Genomic DNA, 16370 nt, shown 5'->3' on the forward strand with positions numbered 1-16370 from the left:
TTGTGCATTCGAAATCGAAGGCAGGGCGTCCCTCGCCGCATTTGCTACGATGGCGATTTGCTACTTCTGCAGAAGCGGCGGCGTCGACGACGACGACGACGACGACGCTCGCGAGAGGCTCTGTGATATTTGAAAAACACATGTAAAAAATATAATTCAGACTGCCGCCTCCCACCCTACGCTGTACCGCTTTGGAAAATGCTTTATCTGCGACATTCGCCTCAATCACATCTGAGAGTAATTCTAAATAAAACACCTGTTGCTAATTGTTCGTCGTTCCAGACACTGCTTGCTATACGGCCACGACGCGCAACTGATTTCGAAAATTCGTTTGCCTCCTGTGAGGATCGAACTCACGACCCCTGGTTTACTAGACCAGTGCTCTGCCACTGAGCTAAAGAGGCGCGGCCTAGCGGTAGTTTTGCGTACTTCGTGCTTACGCTCGTCTGGATCATCAGGCTTAAGCTGACAACACTTCATATTACCGACTAATATTTGCAGCTATGGCGCACCATTACTGCTTGGCTTCACATCTCACACGTAACCGATGTGCTCTCCAACCAACACCACTTACATTTCAGAACATGTCTTTGACACATGTCTACGAAATCACCTTCACCTTCAGATACACTTCCTTGCGACTGATGGAGACGTAGGCAAAGTTTTAAGTTGCTATTTCCATTACGTCACATTGATCAGAGAAACGGTAATTTACATCTGCAGCGGAACAAAATTACGTTCCGCCCAGCGTGGGGCTCGAACCCACGACCCTGAGATTAAGAGTCTCATGCTCTACCGACTGAGCTAGCCGGGCTGCGTCGGTGACTACGTGTCGGGTCGCACGACACACAGTTCTCGTTTCGGTGGGGTGGTCCCATACAGAATCTCTCCATGCTGCCTAATGTTTTCTAGCGTCACACACGTCACGTACTTCAGTTTTATTTCATAATCATTTCTGAGAGGTACAGGAATTGCATGAAAACCTGCAGCGCTAGTGGTGTCAAAATTAACACACATATTTGATTTGACTCAGAAGCCGAACGGGTTACTTTCCGACGCTGTCTTAGATGCGCAAATGCCAGCCAAAACTCGCGGTGACGGCACTCAGCCGACCATTTCGCTAGATAACACCGTTCTGGCTGTGTGTATCAAGCTCAAGTGCATCTCCAAGCAGGAAATGGACAACAGCAACATTCAGACGATTTCGTACTGCTCAATAGCTACACTAAAACGGTGTGTTTCTTTTGCAGAATTGGAAAAACACGACCGTGACAGGATTCGAACCTGCAATCTTCGGATCCGAAGTCCGACGCCTTATCCATTAGGCCACACGGTCACTGGCCGCCAAGTATTCCTTACATTCGTGTCATCTCGAAACGCTCATACCGCTGAGGAATTGTGTTTTCGTTCTACACAGCCGCTGCCTCTTGCTGCTTCCCACCCATTCGTTACATGCAAGCCTTTACGAGACCGACCAAGTAGAGATTGGGAATCAAGACCACACACTTTGTGCATTCGAAATCGAAGGCAGGGCGTCCCTCGCCGCATTTGCTACGATGGCGATTTGCTACTTCTGCAGAAGCGGCGGCGTCGACGACGACGACGACGACGCTCGCGAGAGGCTCTGTGATATTTGAAAAACACATGTAAAAAATATAATTCAGACTGCCGCCTCCCACCCTACGCTGTACCGCTTTGGAAAATGCTTTATCTGCGACATTCGCCTCAATCACATCTGAGAGTAATTCTAAATAAAACACCTGTTGCTAATTGTTCGTCGTTCCAGACACTGCTTGCTATACGGCCACGACGCGCAACTGATTTCGAAAATTCGTTTGCCTCCTGTGAGGATCGAACTCACGACCCCTGGTTTACTAGACCAGTGCTCTGCCACTGAGCTAAAGAGGCGCGGCCTAGTGGTAGTTTTGCGTACTTCGTGCTTACGCTCGTCTGGATCATCAGGCTTAAGCTGACAACACTTCATATTACCGACTAATATTTGCAGCTATGGCGCACCATTACTGCTTGGCTACACATCTCACACGTAACCGATGTGCTCTCCAACCAACACCACTTACATTTCAGAACATGTCTTTGACACATGTCTACGAAATCACCTTCACCTTCAGATACACTTCCTTGCGACTGATGGAGACGTAGGCAAAGTTTTAAGTTGCTATTTCCATTACGTCACATTGATCAGAGAAACGGTAATTTACATCTGCAGCGGAACAAAATCACGTTCCGCCCAGCGTGGGGCTCGAACCCACGACCCTGAGATTAAGAGTCTCATGCTCTACCGACTGAGCTAGCCGGGCTGCGTCGGTGACTACGTGTCGGGTCGCACGACACACAGTTCTCGTTTCGGTGGGGTGGTCCCATACAGAATCTCTCCATGCTGCCTAATGTTTTCTAGCGTCACACACGTCACGTACTTCAGTTTTATTTCATAATCATTTCTGAGAGGTACAGGAATTGCATGAAAACCTGCAGCGCTAGTGGTGTCAAAATTAACACACATATTTGATTTGACTCAGAAGCCGAACGGGTTACTTTCCGACGCTGTCTTAGATGCGCAAATGCCAGCCAAAACTCGCGGTGACGGCACTCAGCCGACCATTTCGCTAGATAACACCGTTCTGGCTGTGTGTATCAAGCTCAAGTGCATCTCCAAGCAGGAAATGGACAACAGCAACATTCAGACGATTTCGTACTGCTCAATAGCTACACTAAAACGGTGTGTTTCTTTTGCAGAATTGGAAAAACACGACCGTGACAGGATTCGAACCTGCAATCTTCGTATCCGAAGTCCGACGCCTTATCCATTAGGCCACACGGTCACTGGCCGCCAAGTATTCCTTACATTCGTGTCATCTCGAAACGCTCATACCGCTGAGGAATTGTGTTTTCGTTCTACACAGCCGCTGCCTCTTGCTGCTTCCCACCCATTCGTTACATGCAAGCCTTTACGAGACCGACCAAGTAGAGATTGGGAATCAAGACCACACACTTTGTGCATTCGAAATCGAAGGCAGGGCGTCCCTCGCCGCATTTGCTACGATGGCGATTTGCTACTTCTGCAGAAGCGGCGGCGTCGACGACGACGACGACGACGACGACGACGCTCGCGAGAGGCTCTGTGATATTTGAAAAACACATGTAAAAAATATAATTCAGACTGCCGCCTCCCACCCTACGCTGTACCGCTTTGGAAAATGCTTTATCTGCGACATTCGCCTCAATCACATCTGAGAGTAATTCTAAATAAAACACCTGTTGCTAATTGTTCGTCGTTCCAGACACTGCTTGCTATACGGCCACGACGCGCAACTGATTTCGAAAATTCGTTTGCCTCCTGTGAGGATCGAACTCACGACCCCTGGTTTACTAGACCAGTGCTCTGCCACTGAGCTAAAGAGGCGCGGCCTAGTGGTAGTTTTGCGTACTTCGTGCTTACGCTCGTCTGGATCATCAGGCTTAAGCTGACAACACTTCATATTACCGACTAATATTTGCAGCTATGGCGCACCATTACTGCTTGGCTACACATCTCACACGTAACCGATGTGCTCTCCAACCAACACCACTTACATTTCAGAACATGTCTTTGACACATGTCTACGAAATCACCTTCACCTTCAGATACACTTCCTTGCGACTGATGGAGACGTAGGCAAAGTTTTAAGTTGCTATTTCCATTACGTCACATTGATCAGAGAAACGGTAATTTACATCTGCAGCGGAACAAAATCACGTTCCGCCCAGCGTGGGGCTCGAACCCACGACCCTGAGATTAAGAGTCTCATGCTCTACCGACTGAGCTAGCCGGGCTGCGTCGGTGACTACGTGTCGGGTCGCACGACACACAGTTCTCGTTTCGGTGGGGTGGTCCCATACAGAATCTCTCCATGCTGCCTAATGTTTTCTAGCGTCACACACGTCACGTACTTCAGTTTTATTTCATAATCATTTCTGAGAGGTACAGGAATTGCATGAAAACCTGCAGCGCTAGTGGTGTCAAAATTAACACACATATTTGATTTGACTCAGAAGCCGAACGGGTTACTTTCCGACGCTGTCTTAGATGCGCAAATGCCAGCCAAAACTCGCGGTGACGGCACTCAGCCGACCATTTCGCTAGATAACACCGTTCTGGCTGTGTGTGTATCAAGCTCAAGTGCATCTCCAAGCAGGAAATGGACAACAGCAACATTCAGACGATTTCGTACTGCTCAATAGCTACACTAAAACGGTGTGTTTCTTTTGCAGAATTGGAAAAACACGACCGTGACAGGATTCGAACCTGCAATCTTCGGATCCGAAGTCCGACGCCTTATCCATTAGGCCACACGGTCACTGGCCGCCAAGTATTCCTTACATTCGTGTCATCTCGAAACGCTCATACCGCTGAGGAATTGTGTTTTCGTTCTACACAGCCGCTGCCTCTTGCTGCTTCCCACCCATTCGTTACATGCAAGCCTTTACGAGACCGACCAAGTAGAGATTGGGAATCAAGACCACACACTTTGTGCATTCGAAATCGAAGGCAGGGCGTCCCTCGCCGCATTTGCTACGATGGCGATTTGCTACTTCTGCAGAAGCGGCGGCGTCGACGACGACGACGACGACGCTCGCGAGAGGCTCTGTGATATTTGAAAAACACATGTAAAAAATATAATTCAGACTGCCGCCTCCCACCCTACGCTGTACCGCTTTGGAAAATGCTTTATCTGCGACATTCGCCTCAATCACATCTGAGAGTAATTCTAAATAAAACACCTGTTGCTAATTGTTCGTCGTTCCAGACACTGCTTGCTATACGGCCACGACGCGCAACTGATTTCGAAAATTCGTTTGCCTCCTGTGAGGATCGAACTCACGACCCCTGGTTTACTAGACCAGTGCTCTGCCACTGAGCTAAAGAGGCGCGGCCTAGCGGTAGTTTTGCGTACTTCGTGCTTACGCTCGTCTGGATCATCAGGCTTAAGCTGACAACACTTCATATTACCGACTAATATTTGCAGCTATGGCGCACCATTACTGCTTGGCTACACATCTCACACGTAACCGATGTGCTCTCCAACCAACACCACTTACATTTCAGAACATGTCTTTGACACATGTCTACGAAATCACCTTCACCTTCAGATACACTTCCTTGCGACTGATGGAGACGTAGGCAAAGTTTTAAGTTGCTATTTCCATTACGTCACATTGATCAGAGAAACGGTAATTTACATCTGCAGCGGAACAAAATTACGTTCCGCCCAGCGTGGGGCTCGAACCCACGACCCTGAGATTAAGAGTCTCATGCTCTACCGACTGAGCTAGCCGGGCTGCGTCGGTGACTACGTGTCGGGTCGCACGACACACAGTTCTCGTTTCGGTGGGGTGGTCCCATACAGAATCTCTCCATGCTGCCTAATGTTTTCCTAGCGTCACACACGTCACGTACTTCAGTTTTATTTCATAATCATTTCTGAGAGGTACAGGAATTGCATGAAAACCTGCAGCGCTAGTGGTGTCAAAATTAACACACATATTTGATTTGACTCAGAAGCCGAACGGGTTACTTTCCGACGCTGTCTTAGATGCGCAAATGCCAGCCAAAACTCGCGGTGACGGCACTCAGCCGACCATTTCGCTAGATAACACCGTTCTGGCTGTGTGTGTATCAAGCTCAAGTGCATCTCCAAGCAGGAAATGGACAACAGCAACATTCAGACGATTTCGTACTGCTCAATAGCTACACTAAAACGGTGTGTTTCTTTTGCAGAATTGGAAAAACACGACCGTGACAGGATTCGAACCTGCAATCTTCGGATCCGAAGTCCGACGCCTTATCCATTAGGCCACACGGTCACTGGCCGCCAAGTATTCCTTACATTCGTGTCATCTCGAAACGCTCATACCGCTGAGGAATTGTGTTTTCGTTCTACACAGCCGCTGCCTCTTGCTGCTTCCCACCCATTCGTTACATGCAAGCCTTTACGAGACCGACCAAGTAGAGATTGGGAATCAAGACCACACACTTTGTGCATTCGAAATCGAAGGCAGGGCGTCCCTCGCCGCATTTGCTACGATGGCGATTTGCTACTTCTGCAGAAGCGGCGGCGTCGACGACGACGACGACGACGCTCGCGAGAGGCTCTGTGATATTTGAAAAACACATGTAAAAAATATAATTCAGACTGCCGCCTCCCACCCTACGCTGTACCGCTTTGGAAAATGCTTTATCTGCGACATTCGCCTCAATCACATCTGAGAGTAATTCTAAATAAAACACCTGTTGCTAATTGTTCGTCGTTCCAGACACTGCTTGCTATACGGCCACGACGCGCAACTGATTTCGAAAATTCGTTTGCCTCCTGTGAGGATCGAACTCACGACCCCTGGTTTACTAGACCAGTGCTCTGCCACTGAGCTAAAGAGGCGCGGCCTAGCGGTAGTTTTGCGTACTTCGTGCTTACGCTCGTCTGGATCATCAGGCTTAAGCTGACAACACTTCATATTACCGACTAATATTTGCAGCTATGGCGCACCATTACTGCTTGGCTACACATCTCACACGTAACCGATGTGCTCTCCAACCAACACCACTTACATTTCAGAACATGTCTTTGACACATGTCTACGAAATCACCTTCACCTTCAGATACACTTCCTTGCGACTGATGGAGACGTAGGCAAAGTTTTAAGTTGCTATTTCCATTACGTCACATTGATCAGAGAAACGGTAATTTACATCTGCAGCGGAACAAAATTACGTTCCGCCCAGCGTGGGGCTCGAACCCACGACCCTGAGATTAAGAGTCTCATGCTCTACCGACTGAGCTAGCCGGGCTGCGTCGGTGACTACGTGTCGGGTCGCACGACACACAGTTCTCGTTTCGGTGGGGTGGTCCCATACAGAATCTCTCCATGCTGCCTAATGTTTTCTAGCGTCACACACGTCACGTACTTCAGTTTTATTTCATAATCATTTCTGAGAGGTACAGGAATTGCATGAAAACCTGCAGCGCTAGTGGTGTCAAAATTAACACACATATTTGATTTGACTCAGAAGCCGAACGGGTTACTTTCCGACGCTGTCTTAGATGCGCAAATGCCAGCCAAAACTCGCGGTGACGGCACTCAGCCGACCATTTCGCTAGATAACACCGTTCTGGCTGTGTGTGTATCAAGCTCAAGTGCATCTCCAAGCAGGAAATGGACAACAGCAACATTCAGACGATTTCGTACTGCTCAATAGCTACACTAAAACGGTGTGTTTCTTTTGCAGAATTGGAAAAACACGACCGTGACAGGATTCGAACCTGCAATCTTCGGATCCGAAGTCCGACGCCTTATCCATTAGGCCACACGGTCACTGGCCGCCATCTCGAAATCGTAGCTCAGGCATTCTTCACTTTATCACCATTATAACGAACAACAGCAACAGTAATCCATCCATTACCAGCTTGATGTGTGTCTAATTGGGTAAGTGTAAAATTAATAACACAACCACAAAACACAGATGGACCTTGCAAAATAACCTGTGCTCCTTTGTTAGCAACTCTGATCTCCAGTTGCTAACAAAGGAGCACAGGTTATTTTGCAAGGTCCATCTGTGTTTTGTGGTTGTGTTATTAATTTTACACTTACCCAATTAGACACACATCAAGCTGGTAATGGATGGATTACTGTTGCTGTTGTTCGTTATAATGGTGATAAAGTGAAGAATGTGACTGGTTTGGAAGGTTTTAATGCAAGAGATGTCATAGCCTACCGCACTTTTCATGTTGGAGAAGTGTTTAATAGGGATTTGGGTATTTCCTACTTCACATCTAACCAGGCATTTTGGTTTAGAACAAGGAATCACCGTAAAATAAGTGAACAGGAGAGTGTGTGTCTTTGGATTAAAGGTGCAGGAAGATGTGCTAAAATACAAGTTACTGGAGATGTAACACATTATTACAGAAATTAAAATAAAGAATTTCTTATCCTATCCTTATTTCCTTTAAAAAAAAAAAATAATAAAAAAAACATTGACCGGCTAGATTCTGAACGCAAGACGTACGCTACATTGACCGGAGGCCATAGAGTGAGAACAGTATTTTTAGCATCTTACGTAATGCATGACGTCACAACTGCGTGACCTTGAAGGGGACTTGCGCTCCGTTGCTGCGCCGAGCCGAATCCCGTCCGCGCGCGTGCGCGTGCAGCAGCACCGTACTATTATTTGAGATGCCTCGTTACACGAGAAGATATAGACGTTCGCGTCTAACTGTTTATAAGGCCTTAGACGATCTGGAGATCAGAGTTGCTAACAAAGGAGCACAGGTTATTTTGCAAGGTCCATCTGTGTTTTGTGGTTGTGTTATTAATTTTACACTTACCCAATTAGACACACATCAAGCTGGTAATGGATGGATTACTGTTGCTGTTGTTCGTTATAATGGTGATAAAGTGAAGAATGTGACTGGTTTGGAAGGTTTTAATGCAAGAGATGTCATAGCCTACCGCACTTTTCATGTTGGAGAAGTGTTTAATAGGGATTTGGGTATTTCCTACTTCACATCTAACCAGGCATTTTGGTTTAGAACAAGGAATCACCATAAAATAAGTGAACAGGAGAGTGTGTGTCTTTGGATTAAAGGTGCAGGAAGATGTGCTAAAATACAAGTTACTGGAGATGTAACACATTATTACATAAATTAAAATAAAGAATTTCTTATCCTATCCTTATTCGTCATCTCGAAACGCTCATACCGCTGAGGAATTGTGTTTTCGTTCTACACAGCCGCTGCCTCTTGCTGCTTCCCACCCATTCGTTACATGCAAGCCTTTACGAGACCGACCAAGTAGAGATTGGGAATCAAGACCACACACTTTGTGCATTCGAAATCGAAGGCAGGGCGTCCCTCGCCGCATTTGCTACGATGGCGATTTGCTACTTCTGCAGAAGCGGCGGCGTCGACGACGACGACGACGACGACGCTCGCGAGAGGCTCTGTGATATTTGAAAAACACATGTAAAAAATATAGTCAGACTGCCGCCTCCCACCCTACGCTGTACCGCTTTGGAAAATGCTTTATCTGCGACATTCGCCTCAATCACATCTGAGAGTAATTCTAAATAAAACACCTGTTGCTAATTGTTCGTCGTTCCAGACACTGCTTGCTATACGGCCACGACGCGCAACTGATTTCGAAAATTCGTTTGCCTCCTGTGAGGATCGAACTCACGACCCCTGGTTTACTAGACCAGTGCTCTGCCACTGAGCTAAAGAGGCGCGGCCTAGCGGTAGTTTTGCGTACTTCGTGCTTACGCTCGTCTGGATCATCAGGCTTAAGCTGACAACACTTCATATTACCGACTAATATTTGCAGCTATGGCGCACCATTACTGCTTGGCTACACATCTCACACGTAACCGATGTGCTCTCCAACCAACACCACTTACATTTCAGAACATGTCTTTGACACATGTCTACGAAATCACCTTCACCTTCAGATACACTTCCTTGCGACTGATGGAGACGTAGGCAAAGTTTTAAGTTGCTATTTCCATTACGTCACATTGATCAGAGAAACGGTAATTTACATCTGCAGCGGAACAAAATTACGTTCCGCCCAGCGTGGGGCTCGAACCCACGACCCTGAGATTAAGAGTCTCATGCTCTACCGACTGAGCTAGCCGGGCTGCGTCGGTGACTACGTGTCGGGTCGCACGACACACAGTTCTCGTTTCGGTGGGGTGGTCCCATACAGAATCTCTCCATGCTGCCTAATGTTTTCTAGCGTCACACACGTCACGTACTTCAGTTTTATTTCATAATCATTTCTGAGAGGTACAGGAATTGCATGAAAACCTGCAGCGCTAGTGGTGTCAAAATTAACACACATATTTGATTTGACTCAGAAGCCGAACGGGTTACTTTCCGACGCTGTCTTAGATGCGCAAATGCCAGCCAAAACTCGCGGTGACGGCACTCAGCCGACCATTTCGCTAGATAACACCGTTCTGGCTGTGTGTGTATCAAGCTCAAGTGCATCTCCAAGCAGGAAATGGACAACAGCAACATTCAGACGATTTCGTACTGCTCAATAGCTACACTAAAACGGTGTGTTTCTTTTGCAGAATTGGAAAAACACGACCGTGACAGGATTCGAACCTGCAATCTTCGGATCCGAAGTCCGACGCCTTATCCATTAGGCCACACGGTCACTGGCCGCCAAGTATTCCTTACATTCGTGTCATCTCGAAACGCTCATACCGCTGAGGAATTGTGTTTTCGTTCTACACAGCCGCTGCCTCTTGCTGCTTCCCACCCATTCGTTACATGCAAGCCTTTACGAGACCGACCAAGTAGAGATTGGGAATCAAGACCACACACTTTGTGCATTCGAAATCGAAGGCAGGGCGTCCCTCGCCGCATTTGCTACGATGGCGATTTGCTACTTCTGCAGAAGCGGCGGCGTCGACGACGACGACGACGACGCTCGCGAGAGGCTCTGTGATATTTGAAAAACACATGTAAAAAATATAATTCAGACTGCCGCCTCCCACCCTACGCTGTACCGCTTTGGAAAATGCTTTATCTGCGACATTCGCCTCAATCACATCTGAGAGTAATTCTAAATAAAACACCTGTTGCTAATTGTTCGTCGTTCCAGACACTGCTTGCTATACGGCCACGACGCGCAACTGATTTCGAAAATTCGTTTGCCTCCTGTGAGGATCGAACTCACGACCCCTGGTTTACTAGACCAGTGCTCTGCCACTGAGCTAAAGAGGCGCGGCCTAGTGGTAGTTTTGCGTACTTCGTGCTTACGCTCGTCTGGATCATCAGGCTTAAGCTGACAACACTTCATATTACCGACTAATATTTGCAGCTATGGCGCACCATTACTGCTTGGCTACACATCTCACACGTAACCGATGTGCTCTCCAACCAACACCACTTACATTTCAGAACATGTCTTTGACACATGTCTACGAAATCACCTTCACCTTCAGATACACTTCCTTGCGACTGATGGAGACGTAGGCAAAGTTTTAAGTTGCTATTTCCATTACGTCACATTGATCAGAGAAACGGTAATTTACATCTGCAGCGGAACAAAATTACGTTCCGCCCAGCGTGGGGCTCGAACCCACGACCCTGAGATTAAGAGTCTCATGCTCTACCGACTGAGCTAGCCGGGCTGCGTCGGTGACTACGTGTCGGGTCGCACGACACACAGTTCTCGTTTCGGTGGGGTGGTCCCATACAGAATCTCTCCATGCTGCCTAATGTTTTCCTAGCGTCACACACGTCACGTACTTCAGTTTTATTTCATAATCATTTCTGAGAGGTACAGGAATTGCATGAAAACCTGCAGCGCTAGTGGTGTCAAAATTAACACACATATTTGATTTGACTCAGAAGCCGAACGGGTTACTTTCCGACGCTGTCTTAGATGCGCAAATGCCAGCCAAAACTCGCGGTGACGGCACTCAGCCGACCATTTCGCTAGATAACACCGTTCTGGCTGTGTGTGTATCAAGCTCAAGTGCATCTCCAAGCAGGAAATGGACAACAGCAACATTCAGACGATTTCGTACTGCTCAATAGCTACACTAAAACGGTGTGTTTCTTTTGCAGAATTGGAAAAACACGACCGTGACAGGATTCGAACCTGCAATCTTCGGATCCGAAGTCCGACGCCTTATCCATTAGGCCACACGGTCACTGGCCGCCAAGTATTCCTTACATTCGTGTCATCTCGAAACGCTCATACCGCTGAGGAATTGTGTTTTCGTTCTACACAGCCGCTGCCTCTTGCTGCTTCCCACCCATTCGTTACATGCAAGCCTTTACGAGACCGACCAAGTAGAGATTGGGAATCAAGACCACACACTTTGTGCATTCGAAATCGAAGGCAGGGCGTCCCTCGCCGCATTTGCTACGATGGCGATTTGCTACTTCTGCAGAAGCGGCGGCGTCGACGACGACGACGACGACGACGACGCTCGCGAGAGGCTCTGTGATATTTGAAAAACACATGTAAAAAATATAATTCAGACTGCCGCCTCCCACCCTACGCTGTACCGCTTTGGAAAATGCTTTATCTGCGACATTCGCCTCAATCACATCTGAGAGTAATTCTAAATAAAACACCTGTTGCTAATTGTTCGTCGTTCCAGACACTGCTTGCTATACGGCCACGACGCGCAACTGATTTCGAAAATTCGTTTGCCTCCTGTGAGGATCGAACTCACGACCCCTGGTTTACTAGACCAGTGCTCTGCCACTGAGCTAAAGAGGCGCGGCCTAGTGGTAGTTTTGCGTACTTCGTGCTTACGCTCGTCTGGATCATCAGGCTTAAGCTGACAACACTTCATATTACCGACTAATATTTGCAGCTATGGCGCACCATTACTGCTTGGCTACACATCTCACACGTAACCGATGTGCTCTCCAACCAACACCACTTACATTTCAGAACATGTCTTTGACACATGTCTACGAAATCACCTTCACCTTCAGATACACTTCCTTGCGACTGATGGAGACGTAGGCAAAGTTTTAAGTTGCTATTTCCATTACGTCACATTGATCAGAGAAACGTTCCGCCCAGCGTGGGGCTCGAACCCACGACCCTGAGATTAAGAGTCTCATGCTCTACCGACTGAGCTAGCCGGGCTGCGTCGGTGACTACGTGTCGGGTCGCACGACACACAGTTCTCGTTTCGGTGGGGTGGTCCCATACAGAATCTCTCCATGCTGCCTAATGTTTTCCTAGCGTCACACACGTCACGTACTTCAGTTTTATTTCATAATCATTTCTGAGAGGTACAGGAATTGCATGAAAACCTGCAGCGCTAGTGGTGTCAAAATTAACACACATATTTGATTTGACTCAGAAGCCGAACGGGTTACTTTCCGACGCTGTCTTAGATGCGCAAATGCCAGCCAAAACTCGCGGTGACGGCACTCAGCCGACCATTTCGCTAGATAACACCGTTCTGGCTGTGTGTGTATCAAGCTCAAGTGCATCTCCAAGCAGGAAATGGACAACAGCAACATTCAGACGATTTCGTACTGCTCAATAGCTACACTAAAACGGTGTGTTTCTTTTGCAGAATTGGAAAAACACGACCGTGACAGGATTCGAACCTGCAATCTTCGGATCCGAAGTCCGACGCCTTATCCATTAGGCCACACGGTCACTGGCCGCCAAGTATTCCTTACATTCGTGTCATCTCGAAACGCTCATACCGCTGAGGAATTGTGTTTTCGTTCTACACAGCCGCTGCCTCTTGCTGCTTCCCACCCATTCGTTACATGCAAGCCTTTACGAGACCGACCAAGTAGAGATTGGGAATCAAGACCACACACTTTGTGCATTCGAAATCGAAGGCAGGGCGTCCCTCGCCGCATTTGCTACGATGGCGATTTGCTACTTCTGCAGAAGCGGCGGCGTCGACGACGACGACGACGACGACGCTCGCGAGAGGCTCTGTGATATTTGAAAAACACATGTAAAAAATATAATTCAGACTGCCGCCTCCCACCCTACGCTGTACCGCTTTGGAAAATGCTTTATCTGCGACATTCGCCTCAATCACATCTGAGAGTAATTCTAAATAAAACACCTGTTGCTAATTGTTCGTCGTTCCAGACACTGCTTGCTATACGGCCACGACGCGCAACTGATTTCGAAAATTCGTTTGCCTCCTGTGAGGATCGAACTCACGACCCCTGGTTTACTAGACCAGTGCTCTGCCACTGAGCTAAAGAGGCGCGGCCTAGCGGTAGTTTTGCGTACTTCGTGCTTACGCTCGTCTGGATCATCAGGCTTAAGCTGACAACACTTCATATTACCGACTAATATTTGCAGCTATGGCGCACCATTACTGCTTGGCTACACATCTCACACGTAACCGATGTGCTCTCCAACCAACACCACTTACATTTCAGAACATGTCTTTGACACATGTCTACGAAATCACCTTCACCTTCAGATACACTTCCTTGCGACTGATGGAGACGTAGGCAAAGTTTTAAGTTGCTATTTCCATTACGTCACATTGATCAGAGAAACGGTAATTTACATCTGCAGCGGAACAAAATTACGTTCCGCCCAGCGTGGGGCTCGAACCCACGACCCTGAGATTAAGAGTCTCATGCTCTACCGACTGAGCTAGCCGGGCTGCGTCGGTGACTACGTGTCGGGTCGCACGACACACAGTTCTCGTTTCGGTGGGGTGGTCCCATACAGAATCTCTCCATGCTGCCTAATGTTTTCCTAGCGTCACACACGTCACGTACTTCAGTTTTATTTCATAATCATTTCTGAGAGGTACAGGAATTGCATGAAAACCTGCAGCGCTAGTGGTGTCAAAATTAACACACATATTTGATTTGACTCAGAAGCCGAACGGGTTACTTTCCGACGCTGTCTTAGATGCGCAAATGCCAGCCAAAACTCGCGGTGACGGCACTCAGCCGACCATTTCGCTAGATAACACCGTTCTGGCTGTGTGTGTATCAAGCTCAAGTGCATCTCCAAGCAGGAAATGGACAACAGCAACATTCAGACGATTTCGTACTGCTCAATAGCTACACTAAAACGGTGTGTTTCTTTTGCAGAATTGGAAAAACACGACCGTGACAGGATTCGAACCTGCAATCTTCGGATCCGAAGTCCGACGCCTTATCCATTAGGCCACACGGTCACTGGCCGCCAAGTATTCCTTACATTCGTGTCATCTCGAAACGCTCATACCGCTGAGGAATTGTGTTTTCGTTCTACACAGCCGCTGCCTCTTGCTGCTTCCCACCCATTCGTTACATGCAAGCCTTTACGAGACCGACCAAGTAGAGATTGGGAATCAAGACCACACACTTTGTGCATTCGAAATCGAAGGCAGGGCGTCCCTCGCCGCATTTGCTACGATGGCGATTTGCTACTTCTGCAGAAGCGGCGGCGTCGACGACGACGACGACGACGCTCGCGAGAGGCTCTGTGATATTTGAAAAACACATGTAAAAAATATAATTCAGACTGCCGCCTCCCACCCTACGCTGTACCGCTTTGGAAAATGCTTTATCTGCGACATTCGCCTCAATCACATCTGAGAGTAATTCTAAATAAAACACCTGTTGCTAATTGTTCGTCGTTCCAGACACTGCTTGCTATACGGCCACGACGCGCAACTGATTTCGAAAATTCGTTTGCCTCCTGTGAGGATCGAACTCACGACCCCTGGTTTACTAGACCAGTGCTCTGCCACTGAGCTAAAGAGGCGCGGCCTAGCGGTAGTTTTGCGTACTTCGTGCTTACGCTCGTCTGGATCATCAGGCTTAAGCTGACAACACTTCATATTACCGACTAATATTTGCAGCTATGGCGCACCATTACTGCTTGGCTACACATCTCACACGTAACCGATGTGCTCTCCAACCAACACCACTTACATTTCAGAACATGTCTTTGACACATGTCTACGAAATCACCTTCACCTTCAGATACACTTCCTTGCGACTGATGGAGACGTAGGCAAAGTTTTAAGTTGCTATTTCCATTACGTCACATTGATCAGAGAAACGGTAATTTACATCTGCAGCGGAACAAAATTACGTTCCGCCCAGCGTGGGGCTCGAACCCACGACCCTGAGATTAAGAGTCTCATGCTCTACCGACTGAGCTAGCCGGGCTGCGTCGGTGACTACGTGTCGGGTCGCACGACACACAGTTCTCGTTTCGGTGGGGTGGTCCCATACAGAATCTCTCCATGCTGCCTAATGTTTTCCTAGCGTCACACACGTCACGTACTTCAGTTTTATTTCATAATCATTTCTGAGAGGTACAGGAATTGCATGAAAACCTGCAGCGCTAGTGGTGTCAAAATTAACACACATATTTGATTTGACTCAGAAGCCGAACGGGTTACTTTCCGACGCTGTCTTAGATGCGCAAATGCCAGCCAAAACTCGCGGTGACGGCACTCAGCCGACCATTTCGCTAGATAACACCGTTCTGGCTGTGTGTGTATCAAGCTCAAGTGCATCTCCAAGCAGGAAATGGACAACAGCAACATTCAGACGATTTCGTACTGCTCAATAGCTACACTAAAACGGTGTGTTTCTTTTGCAGAATTGGAAAAACACGACCGTGACAGGATTCGAACCTGCAATCTTCGGATCCGAAGTCCGACGCCTTATCCATTAGGCCACACGGTCACTGGCCGCCAAGTATTCCTTACATTCGTGTCATCTCGAAACGCTCATACCGCTGAGGAATTGTGTTTTCGTTCTACACAGCCGCTGCCTCTTGCTGCTTCCCACCCATTCGTTACATGCAAGCCTTTACGAGACCGACCAAGTAGAGATTGGGAA

At 47.8% G+C, this 16370-nt stretch overlaps 30 non-coding genes across 30 annotated transcripts; all 30 read right to left on the reverse strand.

Moving 5' to 3' along the window:
* Window positions 1-332: 332 nt before the first annotated feature.
* On the reverse strand, window positions 333-404 carry Trnat-agu. The gene has a single exon. It is a non-coding gene; the product is annotated as a tRNA-Thr (tRNA).
* Window positions 405-741: 337 nt separating this feature from the next.
* Window positions 742-814, reverse strand: Trnak-cuu. The gene has a single exon. It is a non-coding gene; the product is annotated as a tRNA-Lys (tRNA).
* Window positions 815-1263: 449 nt separating this feature from the next.
* On the reverse strand, window positions 1264-1336 carry Trnar-ucg. The gene has a single exon. It is a non-coding gene; the product is annotated as a tRNA-Arg (tRNA).
* Window positions 1337-1836: 500 nt separating this feature from the next.
* Window positions 1837-1908, reverse strand: Trnat-agu. The gene has a single exon. It is a non-coding gene; the product is annotated as a tRNA-Thr (tRNA).
* Window positions 1909-2245: 337 nt separating this feature from the next.
* On the reverse strand, window positions 2246-2318 carry Trnak-cuu. Its single transcript has one exon. It is a non-coding gene; the product is annotated as a tRNA-Lys (tRNA).
* A 449-nt stretch (window positions 2319-2767) lies between these two features.
* Trnar-ucg lies at window positions 2768-2840 on the reverse strand. Its single transcript has one exon. It is a non-coding gene; the product is annotated as a tRNA-Arg (tRNA).
* Window positions 2841-3349: 509 nt separating this feature from the next.
* Trnat-agu lies at window positions 3350-3421 on the reverse strand. The gene has a single exon. It is a non-coding gene; the product is annotated as a tRNA-Thr (tRNA).
* Window positions 3422-3758: 337 nt separating this feature from the next.
* Trnak-cuu lies at window positions 3759-3831 on the reverse strand. The gene has a single exon. It is a non-coding gene; the product is annotated as a tRNA-Lys (tRNA).
* A 451-nt stretch (window positions 3832-4282) lies between these two features.
* On the reverse strand, window positions 4283-4355 carry Trnar-ucg. Its single transcript has one exon. It is a non-coding gene; the product is annotated as a tRNA-Arg (tRNA).
* Window positions 4356-4855: 500 nt separating this feature from the next.
* On the reverse strand, window positions 4856-4927 carry Trnat-agu. Its single transcript has one exon. It is a non-coding gene; the product is annotated as a tRNA-Thr (tRNA).
* A 337-nt stretch (window positions 4928-5264) lies between these two features.
* Trnak-cuu lies at window positions 5265-5337 on the reverse strand. The gene has a single exon. It is a non-coding gene; the product is annotated as a tRNA-Lys (tRNA).
* A 452-nt stretch (window positions 5338-5789) lies between these two features.
* Trnar-ucg lies at window positions 5790-5862 on the reverse strand. Its single transcript has one exon. It is a non-coding gene; the product is annotated as a tRNA-Arg (tRNA).
* A 500-nt stretch (window positions 5863-6362) lies between these two features.
* Trnat-agu lies at window positions 6363-6434 on the reverse strand. Its single transcript has one exon. It is a non-coding gene; the product is annotated as a tRNA-Thr (tRNA).
* A 337-nt stretch (window positions 6435-6771) lies between these two features.
* Window positions 6772-6844, reverse strand: Trnak-cuu. Its single transcript has one exon. It is a non-coding gene; the product is annotated as a tRNA-Lys (tRNA).
* A 451-nt stretch (window positions 6845-7295) lies between these two features.
* Window positions 7296-7368, reverse strand: Trnar-ucg. The gene has a single exon. It is a non-coding gene; the product is annotated as a tRNA-Arg (tRNA).
* A 1835-nt stretch (window positions 7369-9203) lies between these two features.
* On the reverse strand, window positions 9204-9275 carry Trnat-agu. The gene has a single exon. It is a non-coding gene; the product is annotated as a tRNA-Thr (tRNA).
* Window positions 9276-9612: 337 nt separating this feature from the next.
* Trnak-cuu lies at window positions 9613-9685 on the reverse strand. The gene has a single exon. It is a non-coding gene; the product is annotated as a tRNA-Lys (tRNA).
* Window positions 9686-10136: 451 nt separating this feature from the next.
* Window positions 10137-10209, reverse strand: Trnar-ucg. Its single transcript has one exon. It is a non-coding gene; the product is annotated as a tRNA-Arg (tRNA).
* Window positions 10210-10709: 500 nt separating this feature from the next.
* Trnat-agu lies at window positions 10710-10781 on the reverse strand. The gene has a single exon. It is a non-coding gene; the product is annotated as a tRNA-Thr (tRNA).
* A 337-nt stretch (window positions 10782-11118) lies between these two features.
* Trnak-cuu lies at window positions 11119-11191 on the reverse strand. The gene has a single exon. It is a non-coding gene; the product is annotated as a tRNA-Lys (tRNA).
* A 452-nt stretch (window positions 11192-11643) lies between these two features.
* On the reverse strand, window positions 11644-11716 carry Trnar-ucg. Its single transcript has one exon. It is a non-coding gene; the product is annotated as a tRNA-Arg (tRNA).
* Window positions 11717-12222: 506 nt separating this feature from the next.
* On the reverse strand, window positions 12223-12294 carry Trnat-agu. Its single transcript has one exon. It is a non-coding gene; the product is annotated as a tRNA-Thr (tRNA).
* A 305-nt stretch (window positions 12295-12599) lies between these two features.
* Window positions 12600-12672, reverse strand: Trnak-cuu. Its single transcript has one exon. It is a non-coding gene; the product is annotated as a tRNA-Lys (tRNA).
* A 452-nt stretch (window positions 12673-13124) lies between these two features.
* On the reverse strand, window positions 13125-13197 carry Trnar-ucg. The gene has a single exon. It is a non-coding gene; the product is annotated as a tRNA-Arg (tRNA).
* Window positions 13198-13700: 503 nt separating this feature from the next.
* Trnat-agu lies at window positions 13701-13772 on the reverse strand. The gene has a single exon. It is a non-coding gene; the product is annotated as a tRNA-Thr (tRNA).
* A 337-nt stretch (window positions 13773-14109) lies between these two features.
* Window positions 14110-14182, reverse strand: Trnak-cuu. Its single transcript has one exon. It is a non-coding gene; the product is annotated as a tRNA-Lys (tRNA).
* Window positions 14183-14634: 452 nt separating this feature from the next.
* Window positions 14635-14707, reverse strand: Trnar-ucg. Its single transcript has one exon. It is a non-coding gene; the product is annotated as a tRNA-Arg (tRNA).
* A 500-nt stretch (window positions 14708-15207) lies between these two features.
* Trnat-agu lies at window positions 15208-15279 on the reverse strand. The gene has a single exon. It is a non-coding gene; the product is annotated as a tRNA-Thr (tRNA).
* Window positions 15280-15616: 337 nt separating this feature from the next.
* On the reverse strand, window positions 15617-15689 carry Trnak-cuu. Its single transcript has one exon. It is a non-coding gene; the product is annotated as a tRNA-Lys (tRNA).
* A 452-nt stretch (window positions 15690-16141) lies between these two features.
* Window positions 16142-16214, reverse strand: Trnar-ucg. The gene has a single exon. It is a non-coding gene; the product is annotated as a tRNA-Arg (tRNA).
* Between the last annotated feature and the right edge of the window lie 156 nt (window positions 16215-16370).

The sequence above is a fragment of the Schistocerca americana genome, unplaced genomic scaffold (assembly GCF_021461395.2).
Source record: "Schistocerca americana isolate TAMUIC-IGC-003095 unplaced genomic scaffold, iqSchAmer2.1 HiC_scaffold_147, whole genome shotgun sequence".
NCBI lineage: Eukaryota > Metazoa > Arthropoda > Insecta > Orthoptera > Acrididae > Schistocerca > Schistocerca americana.